At 40.8% G+C, this 12,887-nt stretch overlaps 1 long non-coding RNA gene across 1 annotated transcript; it reads right to left on the bottom strand.

Annotated features, from left to right (window-relative positions):
* Positions 1–3,082: 3,082 nt before the first annotated feature.
* Positions 3,083–12,667, bottom strand: LOC118229289. Its single transcript, XR_004765637.1, has 3 exons — positions 12,442–12,667; positions 5,319–5,354; positions 3,083–4,310 (listed from the first exon to the last, which is right to left on the bottom strand). It is a non-coding gene; the product is annotated as an uncharacterized LOC118229289 (long non-coding RNA).
* Positions 12,668–12,887: the final 220 nt, after the last annotated feature.

Below are 12,887 nucleotides of genomic sequence, written 5' to 3'. Positions count from 1 at the left end.
CTTTGATGAGTGCCTGTCAGTGATGTTAGCTAATGGGGAGAAGGAATGCTGGGCATCAACACTGTTGACAGGGGCCGTCAAACATCTGATTGCAACAACTGACAACAAAGGACAAGAATCTTGATCTCAGTACATTCCAAAATCTGTATACAGTGTCACACTTTGAATTCAGGAATTCAGAGAAAGATGCTGTACAGGTGTACAGCGCTAGTTTCATCAGTCACCAAAATTGGAAGTGAAGATATAGTTTTAAACCAATAATATGCAGTGTAAGCAGTACGCTTCCTGTAATTGGTTCGAACGGTCTTCTCGCCAAATGAACTGCCCCAAAGTTCGGAAGCGACCAGAGACAATCTCTTCGAAGCGGCCCAGAGAGTGGTTGTTTGGTCAGTACCAGGGTTCGATTAAACCTCCCCAAACGACCCAAATCACAGGGTTCGATTCTAATGGACTAACCAAGACTGGTTTGAATACACCCTAAGGCATTGTCATTTATGTACTGCAGCATGCCTCACATTAAATAGTAGTTCATGTTTTTTCTAATTACTGCAGCTACTCCCGCAAAGAATTGGGAGCCTCGTGCAGGCCTTCTAAACGTGACTGAAGCTTACATTTTGTGATATACCAATTTAGATTTTTTCTATCATTTCCTTGCATTTTTTATTTTTATTTGCACGACATATTTGCTACTGACATTGGTCAAAAAATCTCTCTGCGCTATTAATCGCTGCAACATCGTTACCAGTTCTTATGTTTTTTTTTTTTTTTCTGTGAGACAATCCAGTTTCTTACGGTCTGGTGCACTGAGGCCAAATCCAACAACATCCAGTTCCCTCCCCCTTTCGTTCTCCGTCTGGACTCAGTGCCCCAGATGATAAAAAAGATATGTGCATCATCGACAGAATGCCTGATTGCTTTTGAATCCACCGCTCTTCTATCACGATGAATCTAGGACGTTAGAACATCAAGCGTGCATGAAAAGCATGTATCTCCCTCCCCTTCAAAACAAGATTAAGGTCTGTAGCTGCCAGGATGAATTTTCAAATAGATAGACACAGCGACACCGACGGCAGCCTCTCGTCTGAACAGTGCAAACAGAAAGGCATCGTAGGCTACAGTAAACCATTCCGGTAGACATACCTGGTGGCATTAAAGTTTTGCTTAAACATTAACGTAAGCAAATGATACCTGACACCTAGGATATTATTTAAAATGTAATCAGCCATGGATTAATTTGGTTTAAAAGGAGCACATCAACAGTACAATTATCCTCAAAATCAAAGTCTGTCAGTATACTATTGTACAAATCATCCTACATTCTGTTTCATTTTATTTGCAGTTTATTTGTACTGACTGTCTAATGTAAAATCTAAATGCAATAATTAAGCAACATATGTTCGACTACCCATTAGAAAAAAGTCTGATGTGCAACCATGCCTTTGCCACAAGATGGCGATCTATCGCCACTCTACTTCGAACAATATGACAGATACCGGCCTCTCTCAACAGGGGCCTAATTATGTTACATGTCACAGACATTTGCAGACGTACTGCTGAATCCAATATATGCAGTCATAGCTCGTCTTTCTGTCCCTGCTGTTTCTCAGCTAAATCGGGTGGGGGACAACAACACAACAGTTTTCCTCTCTCATTAATAAAACAAAAGTTTTGAAAAATGATAGGAGCGTGAGCAAGGAAGGGTGAGAGCTCAGCACTCAGTAAAGAGGAGAAAACCCTTCAAAGCGCAACGCTACCGAAGAATACCACAATCTGGAAAGAAAGCACTACAAATTGCTCCCACTGAATAGCAAAAACAATGCTCAGGTCACAGTGCACACAAAGACTGCACAAAAAGCCAGTCAGTGGAGCTCCCTCATTACTGGTGACATGGACTATGCCCCAAACTGAGGTAGGTGAAGAATGAGATTGTTAGAGTCACTCCCTGGACCCCATTATGGAGCAGCATCAAAGAAGATGACAGAAACATTGGATCTCCCCAGAACGCCTTGCATTTGTGAATTCACGTCTCCATAAATTTAGCTGTTTGTTTATCACCATGCCTACTTGACTGGCCAAACCCTCTTGCAGTTTTATATTTTAAACCTGGGTTTTACCAATTCAAAATGAAAAATGAGAAAATCAAAACCTGGGGTGACACACACACACACATACATGTGCACACACAAAACACACAGACCCAGGTCTACACTGATGCACACAGTCAATCACACACACACACACACACACACACACACACACAGTTAATTACTATGAAGCTCCAGTATTCTGTTACCAAAAGTAACATAAAGTATCATACCAATCATTTCTCTACTTATCATGTGAGTAAAGTTATTTAAAACATTTTTATCATAAAACAGGCCCACTTGGTGTTTTATGCCAAAGCTTATCGGGGTAAAATATTGACGAGGCGAGTCTCAGGCAGGTAAAAACGCTGCCGCGATCAATGAACGATGCGCTCGACCAAACAGAAGAATCAATAAGTACACTCGGACCGCAGTCGTTGAACATGATTACTGCACACCAAGCATGTCGCAAATCAAGCATGCCATTGGCCCAACCCATTGAGGGACTTGTGACTGTTCGGCAAGGCCAGCGTCATTCTCTGAAAAATGTGCGGAGATGGGGGGCTCACCCGATCTCATCTCTTTGTGATAAGCCCCCCGTGGCTGCATTTTCCACAGCTATCTCTTCTGCAAACTACTTCCAAGAACAGTCAGTTCTATTTTCATAAACCCGGCCCTTCTTCTTACTGCTTATTCATTCAGCAAATGCAAACAGCCGGGCCAACATCATATTGAGTTTTCATATACCCAGAACATGCATTCATATTTCTCACAATCTATAACATAAATACATATTTAGTATATGACAAACATAGGTCTACATCATGATAAAATGTAATTATATAATATACCATGGCTAATTGCTGATGTTGCCATATGTTACTTATGAATCAGTAATTGCAACAGTGTAAGAATCTATGTTTTTTTGTTTAATAATTTTAATTTTTAATTTAATATAATTTAAAAAAAAATTATAGGAAAATCTTACTCCTTTTTCGTTATAGAAGTCCCATAACTTAACCCTAATCCACTTAAGCTGTGACACTCAAGACACATACAAGAGAAAACACAATGGCCAACATGCAGTAGGCTATCAGCAGCCTCTAGTGAAGAAAATGTCTGGGTATTGCACAGACATAATTTTATCATTGACATTAAGATGACAGTCTGTAAAATAGTACTGATTAGGTAGTTTCTTAGCAAGATAATATAAACACATCATTGTTGCTAGTTTCCTCCCTAGTTCATAATAGTGGTTGGTGATCAGGGCAGGTATCATACTCCTAAGATAGATATCATCATATACCCAAGATCATGTACCTAGCATTATAGAGAGCTTCCTTGCTAGCATATTAAAAATAAGGGTACTGTTCATTGCTGGCTATAACCATACATGACTGACCAGCTTGTTCGCTAATTAGGTAGAAGTTACTGAATGCACAATGTGATCAGGTATTCCTACAGCCTTCATAATAAAATATATTTTCCCACAGTTGGTCAATAGACCTACAGTATTGTATACAGATTGATCACCTTAATTGGATAATTGGATAGACGGCTTTCTTGCAATAATCTTGAAAATATTAGACCATTGGTTAGTTACTAGGGCAAGTAAATCAGACACATTTGTCATGTCTCTGTTCTTGTGCCTTGGTGGTGGAATGAGCTCCTCACAATAGTCAGAACAGCACAAATGTTGGCTATCTTCGGATGTGTACTGAACACCCACATCTTCATACTGCTTCTCCGCCCCAAACACCCCTTCACTTGCCCTTTTACCTACCCCTGATCACATTTTTTACTGTTTCAAGAGCCTGTTATTCTTGTTTGTATGTTTTAATGCTCAGTAGATTAATTGACATGTTGTCTATCAAGACTGTACTTCTTACTGTCTGTCTTGGTACTGCACCTTATATATGGGACTATACTTTTTGTTGTGTTCTAATTCACTTTGGATTGTCTTGGTTTCACTTTGGAGTGTCTGCTAAATGGCAGTAGTGTATTGCAATGCGACCAGATATCTAAAGTAGAGAATGATGCATTTGGCTAGCGAATCAACCGGATCATCATTGAACTTCGCTGAAAATCAAAGGGTAAGCACAACAATATGTGGTTTTTGTGCAAGCACGCCCTCTAGTGTTTCAATAGTCCTCAAGCTCCACCGTCACACTGCTCTCATCTTCTTGGACCATGTTACTGGAGCTTCCTCTCAGACCCCTGAATGTTCTGGCATGGAGAAAGTACACTGTTTAGAATCCGCACATGACCACCAAATGGATTTTCTTTTCCATTTAGTTTTAATAATACAGGACATGTTAAACTTTTGCAGGACTCCATTAATTGCAATTATATCATCAATAAAAGCATTATCAACATATTCCTGACATTCAATAATTTGCAAATGACGGTGCTTCTAATGTTAGTCTATGAGCTATGCTCCCTAGCGCATTAAGTTGACACACCATCTGCGCTGTCGTGTATTGGCTCATTCTGTGGATTTAACTGTTTTCATTTCCAATGCGGGTTACATTTGGAAAAAATCTAGACAAATAGTCATTAAACATTACATGTGTCACAACCACTTTGTTCACCAATTAATTTCAACAAATTATCAAGTCGTTGCTAGAGCGTAATAATAAGTTTATTATTATGAATTGTTTGTATTCTGGTAAAGCACTGTTGGCTATCTACGTTTGCATATGATGTCCTGTGAGCATGACAGAACTTTGTTCTAGATTCATTAAAAATATAAATACATTTTGATATTTACTTGTTTAATCTTTTTGACCCTCCCTCATTTTTATACCTATTTAGGTACCTCGAGCATTAGGCTGCTTATAAAATATCTGTATCAGTCACTCTCAGCCGGGGAAGTCATATACCATTTTGTCTTATACAGAATTTCATTCTCGTTTCCTTATTAACTCATATGATAACGTCACTTTCTAGCTATTGTTCAATTTTTAGTATACAGTGACAACGAAAGAAATTTACCTGCACGACTAACCATGCTACTTAATTAATTTTCATAATAATTTTGGACTTCGGAATTTTTTACATATCTAACTAAAAGTATCATCACTCATGCCAAAGGAAATCACACATAGTCTTCCAGTATTCCAGGGTTGTGCCTGTCATGATCCAAAAATATTAAAGTTATAGCAAATCCAGATCAAATTGAAGACATAATTACATATTTTTATTCAATATTTATTTGTTATTAACATTAATTACCTGGAATGACCAATGTGCGACATAACAAGTCGTCATCTGAAGAGGGGAAAAAAGAAGGTAAATTCTATTAAAAAAACAGAAACATGTTTGATGGGGTTATCTCACTGTTCACCATTGATACCTTTCACATTTTCTCTGGAAAGATTTGCAGCTGGATTATGTCAGGTCTCAGCATTCAGCCATGCTGTTTCCTTACTCTTATCTGAGTGACGGATGATCATTAACAATCACATTTTCAAATCAATTAGTTCCTGTCTACACAACAGCTTTGTTTTCTCTAAGGAGCAGACTCATTCAATGGATCAAGTCGGGCATTGAGGTCCATTTTTTACCCTTCCAGAAAATTTTAATTACAGGCGCTGCCCCAACTGTCTCCATGTTTGCAATGCACTATATACAAAATAAAACACCAAGACATTTCAGTTGAATCGAAACATTGTTTTTTTGCAGATTGACAGACAGTACAGTTGGCAAGCAACACAATTTGGGAGACTCCATACACACAGAAACACCTTTTCCATTCATTTTATGAAAAGCAAACAACAGCCAGTAGGGAGTCCTGTTCATAAGAGTTGGCTCTGTTCTAATTACTCATTAATGACTTAATATTTATCCAAATGATGGAGGGTTTAATTGATATGGAATTAGTATGCTAAAATAAGGGGGCTCGCTCCAAGAGTTCTCAGTAAATGATAGCGACTCGAGCAAACCACTGAAGAAAGGATTTTTTTTAATGGCAAATCAATTACTCATTTGCTGGCGCATCTGATTAATTACCCAACACTTAATGTTTTTAACGACTTTGTGGACTAACAGGACTATTTAATCACCCGGACCTCAATCTGTGGGCAAACGCTGACTTTCCTCGTTTCGTAGCCGGGAGACAAAAGAGCTGTATTCGTAAAGCATTCATCACCATCCAGAGTGTACACCTGTCTTCTGGTAATGAGTGGAGGACACGGAGAAGTTGGGAGTTCGCGCATAAATCTTTGGCTGCGGGTTTTGTCAGGAGAATCACGCGCATTCCATAACCCATTTCCAGGGTAGGATCACAGCGTTTGCGGCGGCAGAGTACCTTGCTCAAGGGCAAAAAAAAAAAAAGGCGACGTAGCGCAGGTGATTCGAAAGCCCCGGAAGGCCGCGTAATTTCCAGCGCCCCGCTAGCCCTCGGCACCAATCTTCATTTTCCCACCGGCCAGAGGTTACAGGTTGCCACTTCTGCAGGCCCATATAAACCCAATTCCACTAGAGGCAGGGGTATTTTAGTTAGTTTAACCCTTATTTATCCAGGAAGGTCAAATGAAGGTTCAGTACAGTTTTTTTTTTTTTACTGTGGAAACCTGGGGAATTAAAGTGGATAGGGAATGACATTGTTGGTAGGCATATAAAATGTTTGGGCATTGTTTACTCCTAAGTCCACCAGAATTTCACTGCTGTGAAATAACAATAAACATTTTAGTCAGGCCCCACCTTCAAAGCCATATCATCACTTTAAATTTTGTGATACAGTTGCTTTTTATAACTGCCTTTCACACATTCAGATTTTCTTGAACGTTGATCACACATCCCTGCGGGAGGGGATCAGCGTATATAGAATGATGCTAATAGAAGACTGCCAGTTCAAGAGAAAGTGACCTGGCGATCATAGAGAATGGACTTGGAAAAACACAGCATAAACACACCAGAAATACATTCAATTCCACCAGCATCAAATATAAAATTATGACTGAAGATTGAGAATCAGAATTTGAGCAAAAATATTAATTTTTTAACATTGGAAAAGCTGCCACTCTGTAATGGGATCCTAATAATCCTAAATAAACAATAATTGGGGAAAATCCAAATCACACTGGTTTCAGCCAGCAAAATTCTTTCAGTTTCTGCTGCTCTGAAACCTAATCTTGGCAATAGACATATATGTGTTCTACAAACTAGTATGTAGCTATTCCTATACTATATGCTCTATAATGGGGGGCGGGGGGGGTGGGGTGGGGATGGGTGGGGGGCATAGAAAATGTCAATATCTCCCTAGAATTTTCCAACTGCCAGCTTGCATGCTGCATGCAATACCCTATACCTTCAAGCTCAGTGCCTGTTTTTTTGTGGCAAAGACAAGCTTTCTTAGGGTGGGCTGTGATAAGCTATAATTTGTTGGTTCTACTAGGGGGTGTGGTGTGACTATGAGTATAATTGTGAGAGAGCAAGAAAAAAAGTGCAGTACATCAATCACAAAAATTTAATTGATAGCCTCATTTTTACCTCTATGTTATTATTTTGGCAAAAAGGCTAATCTTAATGCTACAGCATACAATCGCTTCTAGAAGATTCTAAAAGATTCAGTTTGGGGAAGGTCCTTTCCTACACACAGTAAGTCCATATAGAAATTGTTTTGTTGAGAATGGTGTGGAAGAACTTGACTGACCTGCACAGAGCCCTGACCTCAACCCCATCCAACACCTTTGCGATCAATTGGAAAGCCAACTGCGAGCCAGGCCTAATGCCCAATCAGTGCCCGAGCTCACTAATGCAGCCAAAAAGAGCACTTCTGTTGTCTCAGGGCAGGAGGCATACACTTCATTATATGTTGGTGTCTATTTGTGCATGTGCTTGCCTATGCTGAAGCCTTAGCTAACTATATAAGAATATAAGACTACTATCAGAACATAATATAGCTGAAAAACATAAAGTATGAATGTAGAAATTCTTCAAACTGCGCAACCATGGAACTGTCTTTAATCTAAAGGGCTGAAACAAATGTGATCAATTATTATTTATAATGTGTAAGGAATTAATTGAAATTTTATTTTTATATAAATAAAAGACCGAAGAGACAGATGGAGAATAGAAAATATATGTTATGTATGGCATGGCAACAAAATGTGTATTAGCATTTTGTCACTGAATAATCATTTTCAAAGCTATTGGCCTGGACACCTAGGCCTGGACCTAATTTATTTCCACTGTGAAACAAATTGAAACATATATTTATTTCTGTTGTTAAGAAAATTATTTGCATTTATTATATTCCAAAAGTGAAACTGAAAACATACTGATATGCTGTACAAGATTGAACTTGGAACAGAATCTGCACAGATATCGAACTTGTTTATTTACAAAATATGTAACAGCTGTGTTTTCTTGGTTAGAATGGCAAAACAGATTAACTGTTCTGGAATCTTCCCCAGATATAATGTTGATCTCAGTAGACATGTTAATGTAGCTCCAGCCTGAGAGCATTCCGTTCTTAGAACCCGCTAAGAGAATAGAGATATCATCCACTGCCCAAAACATGAAATGGGACATTGCAAGAAGAAATCTAATAAGAATAATTACGCTGCTTTTCACTGAACTTATGCAAGTCTTAGTCATTTCACCTACCTCCGAACCCCTGACATTAGTCTGGAGTTCACCGATAGCCTTTCATTAAAAGGTCATTCATAATTACTTTCCCTGTAAGAACTGGAGGGGATCATTTTAAAAAATACTCCCACTAGTAATGAGGACGGCCGGGTGTCACTAATCCAGATTTCCTCATCGCGCTTAATTTTTTGCGGCTCTATCAGGATTAGACGGGGAGTAGTTCGTATCCACTTCCTCCCGCCCCCAGCGGTCCGCAGTGCCTCTCGCCACTCGGCCTTCAGGCTGGCGGGAGTGGAAGAGGCGCCCGGAACGCGCGGCGGTGCCTAATGAGGCAGGCCACCCCGTCGTTTCGGTTAGTGATGAGGTCGGGGCTCTGGGACGCCCCCCCAGGCACCGATCCTGGGCTCGGTGTCCCGTTGAAGGTCACCGCGCATTTCTGTTTTTTTTCAGCTCTTTTTAATCGTCGACAAAATTCTTTGAATCGCGCCACTCGTGGTACAAAAAGAAATGTGCATGCACGACTGCCATGATTGTAAGGGAATATACGTTATTAAGGGCGGTACGGTGGTGCAGTGGGTAGCACTGTCGCCTCACAGCAAGAAGGTCCTGGGTTTGGAGCCCGACCTGCACGTTTCTGCGTGGAGTTTGCATGTTCTCCCCTTGTCCGCGTGGGTTTCCTCCCAACACTCCAGTTTCCTCCCACAGTCCAAAGACATGCAGGTAGGCTAATTGGAGACTGTTTTATCAGACTGTAAATTGCCCATAGGTATGAGTGTTAGTGAATGGTGTGTGTGCCCTGTGATAGACTGGCAACCTGTCCAGGGTGTATTCCTTCCTCTTGCCCAATGCATGCAGTGATAGGCTCCAGCATCCTGACCAGGAATAAGTGGGTATAGATAATGGATGGATATACATTATTAATTAGAGCTGTCTGTTCCTGGAGATCTGCTGTCCTGTTGGGTTTCACTCCAACCCTAACAAAGCACACCTCACCACACAACAGCTTGAAATTTTTGAGGTGCCAAATTATAGTTAAAAAAATGAAAACCTACAGGACAGTAGATCTCCAGGAACAGGGTTGGCCAGTCCTGAATTAGAGTAACGTTGAAACAACAGGAAGCCCTTCAAAAGCTGTGTGATTTTGTGGCTAAGAGAAAGCGGCAAGAGAAGTTTCTGGCCCTTTTCACCCATGTCTGATTGTTTTTTCATATGAAATGACTCATCCAAACTCAGCAAGCTAAAAACATTTTTACGCTATTGAGAATGGTTGTGCACTTATACCATCAGTGGTCATTGATCTTAAGCAATCATTGTGTTGTTCACTGAAAATCAAAACCTTTTGATACACTGAGCATTCCAGGCTTTGCATTAAATGGTTACTTTTAATGCAAGCCCAGTTACAGTATAAAACTAATGACTGGGCTTAACTAAAAGAGCAATCGCTTACTTTAAAATCCTGCATTATATAATGCTGTATACTGAATTATTTTATACTACATTTGCCACTTTCAGGAATCCTCTCCTTTCACATGAGAATTCACTCCTCAGTAACAGTAAAAATACGTGACAGTAATTCAAAATGGTCTTGCACACAGATCTGTCAATGGCTTTTATTGTGTGGAGTACTTTAAAATAAAGCAAGCCTTGTTATTTGTTTACTTATATATAAAATGATGAATCGTGGTGAAATGTACAGTATTTAGTATTTGCATGCTTGGAAACTTAGTTTCACACAATGACACACATGTATAAAACAGTAGCATTGAAAGCAGTGAGAAACAAAATTAAAATGAAATTTCAACATTTGGGTATCCTTCATGGGTGGGGGGTTGGATTGCAGGTTTGTAATTTATTTATTTATTTTTAAGATTTTCCTCATTTCATGAAAATCATGGTCATGAAAATTGCAATATGGAGAATGTACGGACTGCCACTGAGAGTCTGTAGATTCGGTATTTTCTTTCCGGCGCCGAGAGAGAGAACTGCTGGCATTTCACCCCGGGAACCAAATGGCATTGCTCTGCCATCAGTCAGGTGTTTTTCATCTTTGATTGCAAATTTCCACAGAGGCAGGCGAACCCCCCCCCCCCCCCCGCCTTTTATCACCCCTGGCAACTGTATCCAAGCAGGACGTCCTCTTTGCCTTCCAGAGAGGGCAGACAGGAGGATGCCCTCTGGTGCTGTTTTTCCTCAAGGTTAGGGCTGTTAAGGGCTTTAACTGGGCGTTGGGCTAAGTGTGAGTTGTTTGCTGACAGAGCCAGCGCTGGTCGCCATAGTCACAGGTGTCCAACTAACCTCAGTGTCATGGGCATGTCATTCCAGTCCACACACATACACAGACAAACACGCACACACACACACACACGCACACACACACACGCACGCACACAGGCGCAAACATACATTTAAGTCATTAATTCTTTCAGGGGCACGGCAGAGCCGTTAAGTGCCTGACCCTGAAACCAGAAGGTTCAGTTCCCAAGCGCGGCACTGTTTTCGTGTCCTTAAGCAATTTAACATAAATTAATTTTCGCACACATTTCGAGAGCACATTTATAAACATAATTGGCACGCATGTGGAGCCACTGCGGGTGTATTCTTATTATATGAGTGCTTATGAAACAACCTTAACTGGCAGTGAGGAGTCACCGGGCCTCCGGTCTCCTGGTCTCTGTCAGGAGGAGTTAGGGCACTTATGGGCCTGGGAGGTGGGTGGGAGAGAGGGGGACGGAGGGGAGGATTGATTAAACCAGAGCCCCTGCAGTCAAAACCCATCCACATTAATTTGGGAACTATTCATCAAACAGCGGGCAGCCGCCGGACGGTCTGTCGCCTTCACCGAAGGGGGATATTTCAGCACCGAGCTCGAGTCAGGCACTGCTGTCGCGAGCTACCGTGGATGTGCTGCTAGCAGCCCCGCCAGGGCCAATTAAAACCCGTGTGTGGTGCGCGTATAATCCGTAAAATGGATGAAATGCTCATCCAAAATTACAGACATGCTGCAATCTGTTTGAAATGTACCTTTCAAGCCATTTGATGTCTGTGTTTCTAAAGAAAATAAAAAAGACATGTGAAGAGGGCTTTAATGGGCATGTTCTTTTTAGAGGTATCGATTGATAGTCAAAGCAGTCTTCCTATTAGGACGTCTGACTTTGATAACCACACACCGTGTTAATGATTGCTAAAAGGCGGCTGTACAAACTCTTTGAATAATCGGATTCATACTTTCCTTTTCCCGAGGTAATGTAAATTGATTTCCATCTCCATGCACATTTTAATAAATTAATTTGAGATACTTTAGGTATAATTCGTCAATCAACGACACAAGGTCCTCTCCACGACTGATTAAAGGCTTAATTGAATTGAATTAAAATTGGGATTCTATTAAAGGCAGTGAAAGAATGAAGCAAACCAGGTTTAAATGGTCATTATGTTTAGGTTTCTGGTGACTAAAGCGCATGACGGAGATAACGATCCTCGGTGCAACTAGGCGCACGGTAGCACAACACAAATTACTGCGTTGCTGGAAAGATCAAAATGTCCGTTTCACTTGGGAGCCGAGAATACAGCTGCGCTTAAAGGTCACGTAGCAGTCAGGAGCAACCGCAGACACCAACAGAGCTTTCGGCACCAGCAGCTCTATTTTTCTTGCATTAAAAACTGCCTTCCCGTTCTCTTCCGAAAAATAAGAAATGAATACCAGCACACCGCTCACAAGGGATTTATTTAATTTAATCCATGTGCGGTGACAGTAAAAGCTTACCTGACGAAGAATGCTGGAAACGCAGCCACTGTTCGCAGACTAAATTAAACAAGTCCCGCGGGTGCATAATGGCAGTACGCTGGAATATTTTGTTTTGCATTCTATTTAGCCAGATAACCCGCTAAATTATGGATTCCTATGCCTCTGCGAGACTGCAAGTCTTCACATGTTCCTCCACCTGCTTACGCGATTGTCCCACTTCGGTTGCTTGTTGGCAGTCCTCGTGTTTATTTCTACGTTACAAGATTATAAATCTATGAGGCGTCTCATGGACCCACTTCAGAAACGGATGAGTGTGTTTTTGCATGATTAGCCTATGCTGTTGACGCGTTGTGCAGATAACTGTGCAAATTCATTCCTGCAGACAGGCTTTCTTTTGAAATACGTAGCTAATACGCCTGGCCTCCCTTACCATTGCTAAGGTTCTCAGGACCGTAAATGCAAAC

Source organism: Anguilla anguilla, chromosome 6 (assembly GCF_013347855.1).
Source record: "Anguilla anguilla isolate fAngAng1 chromosome 6, fAngAng1.pri, whole genome shotgun sequence".
Classification (NCBI taxonomy): Eukaryota; Metazoa; Chordata; class Actinopteri; order Anguilliformes; family Anguillidae; genus Anguilla; species Anguilla anguilla.
The sequence above is the reverse complement of the archived record's forward strand: the minus strand, read 5'-3'. Positions and strand labels throughout refer to the sequence as shown.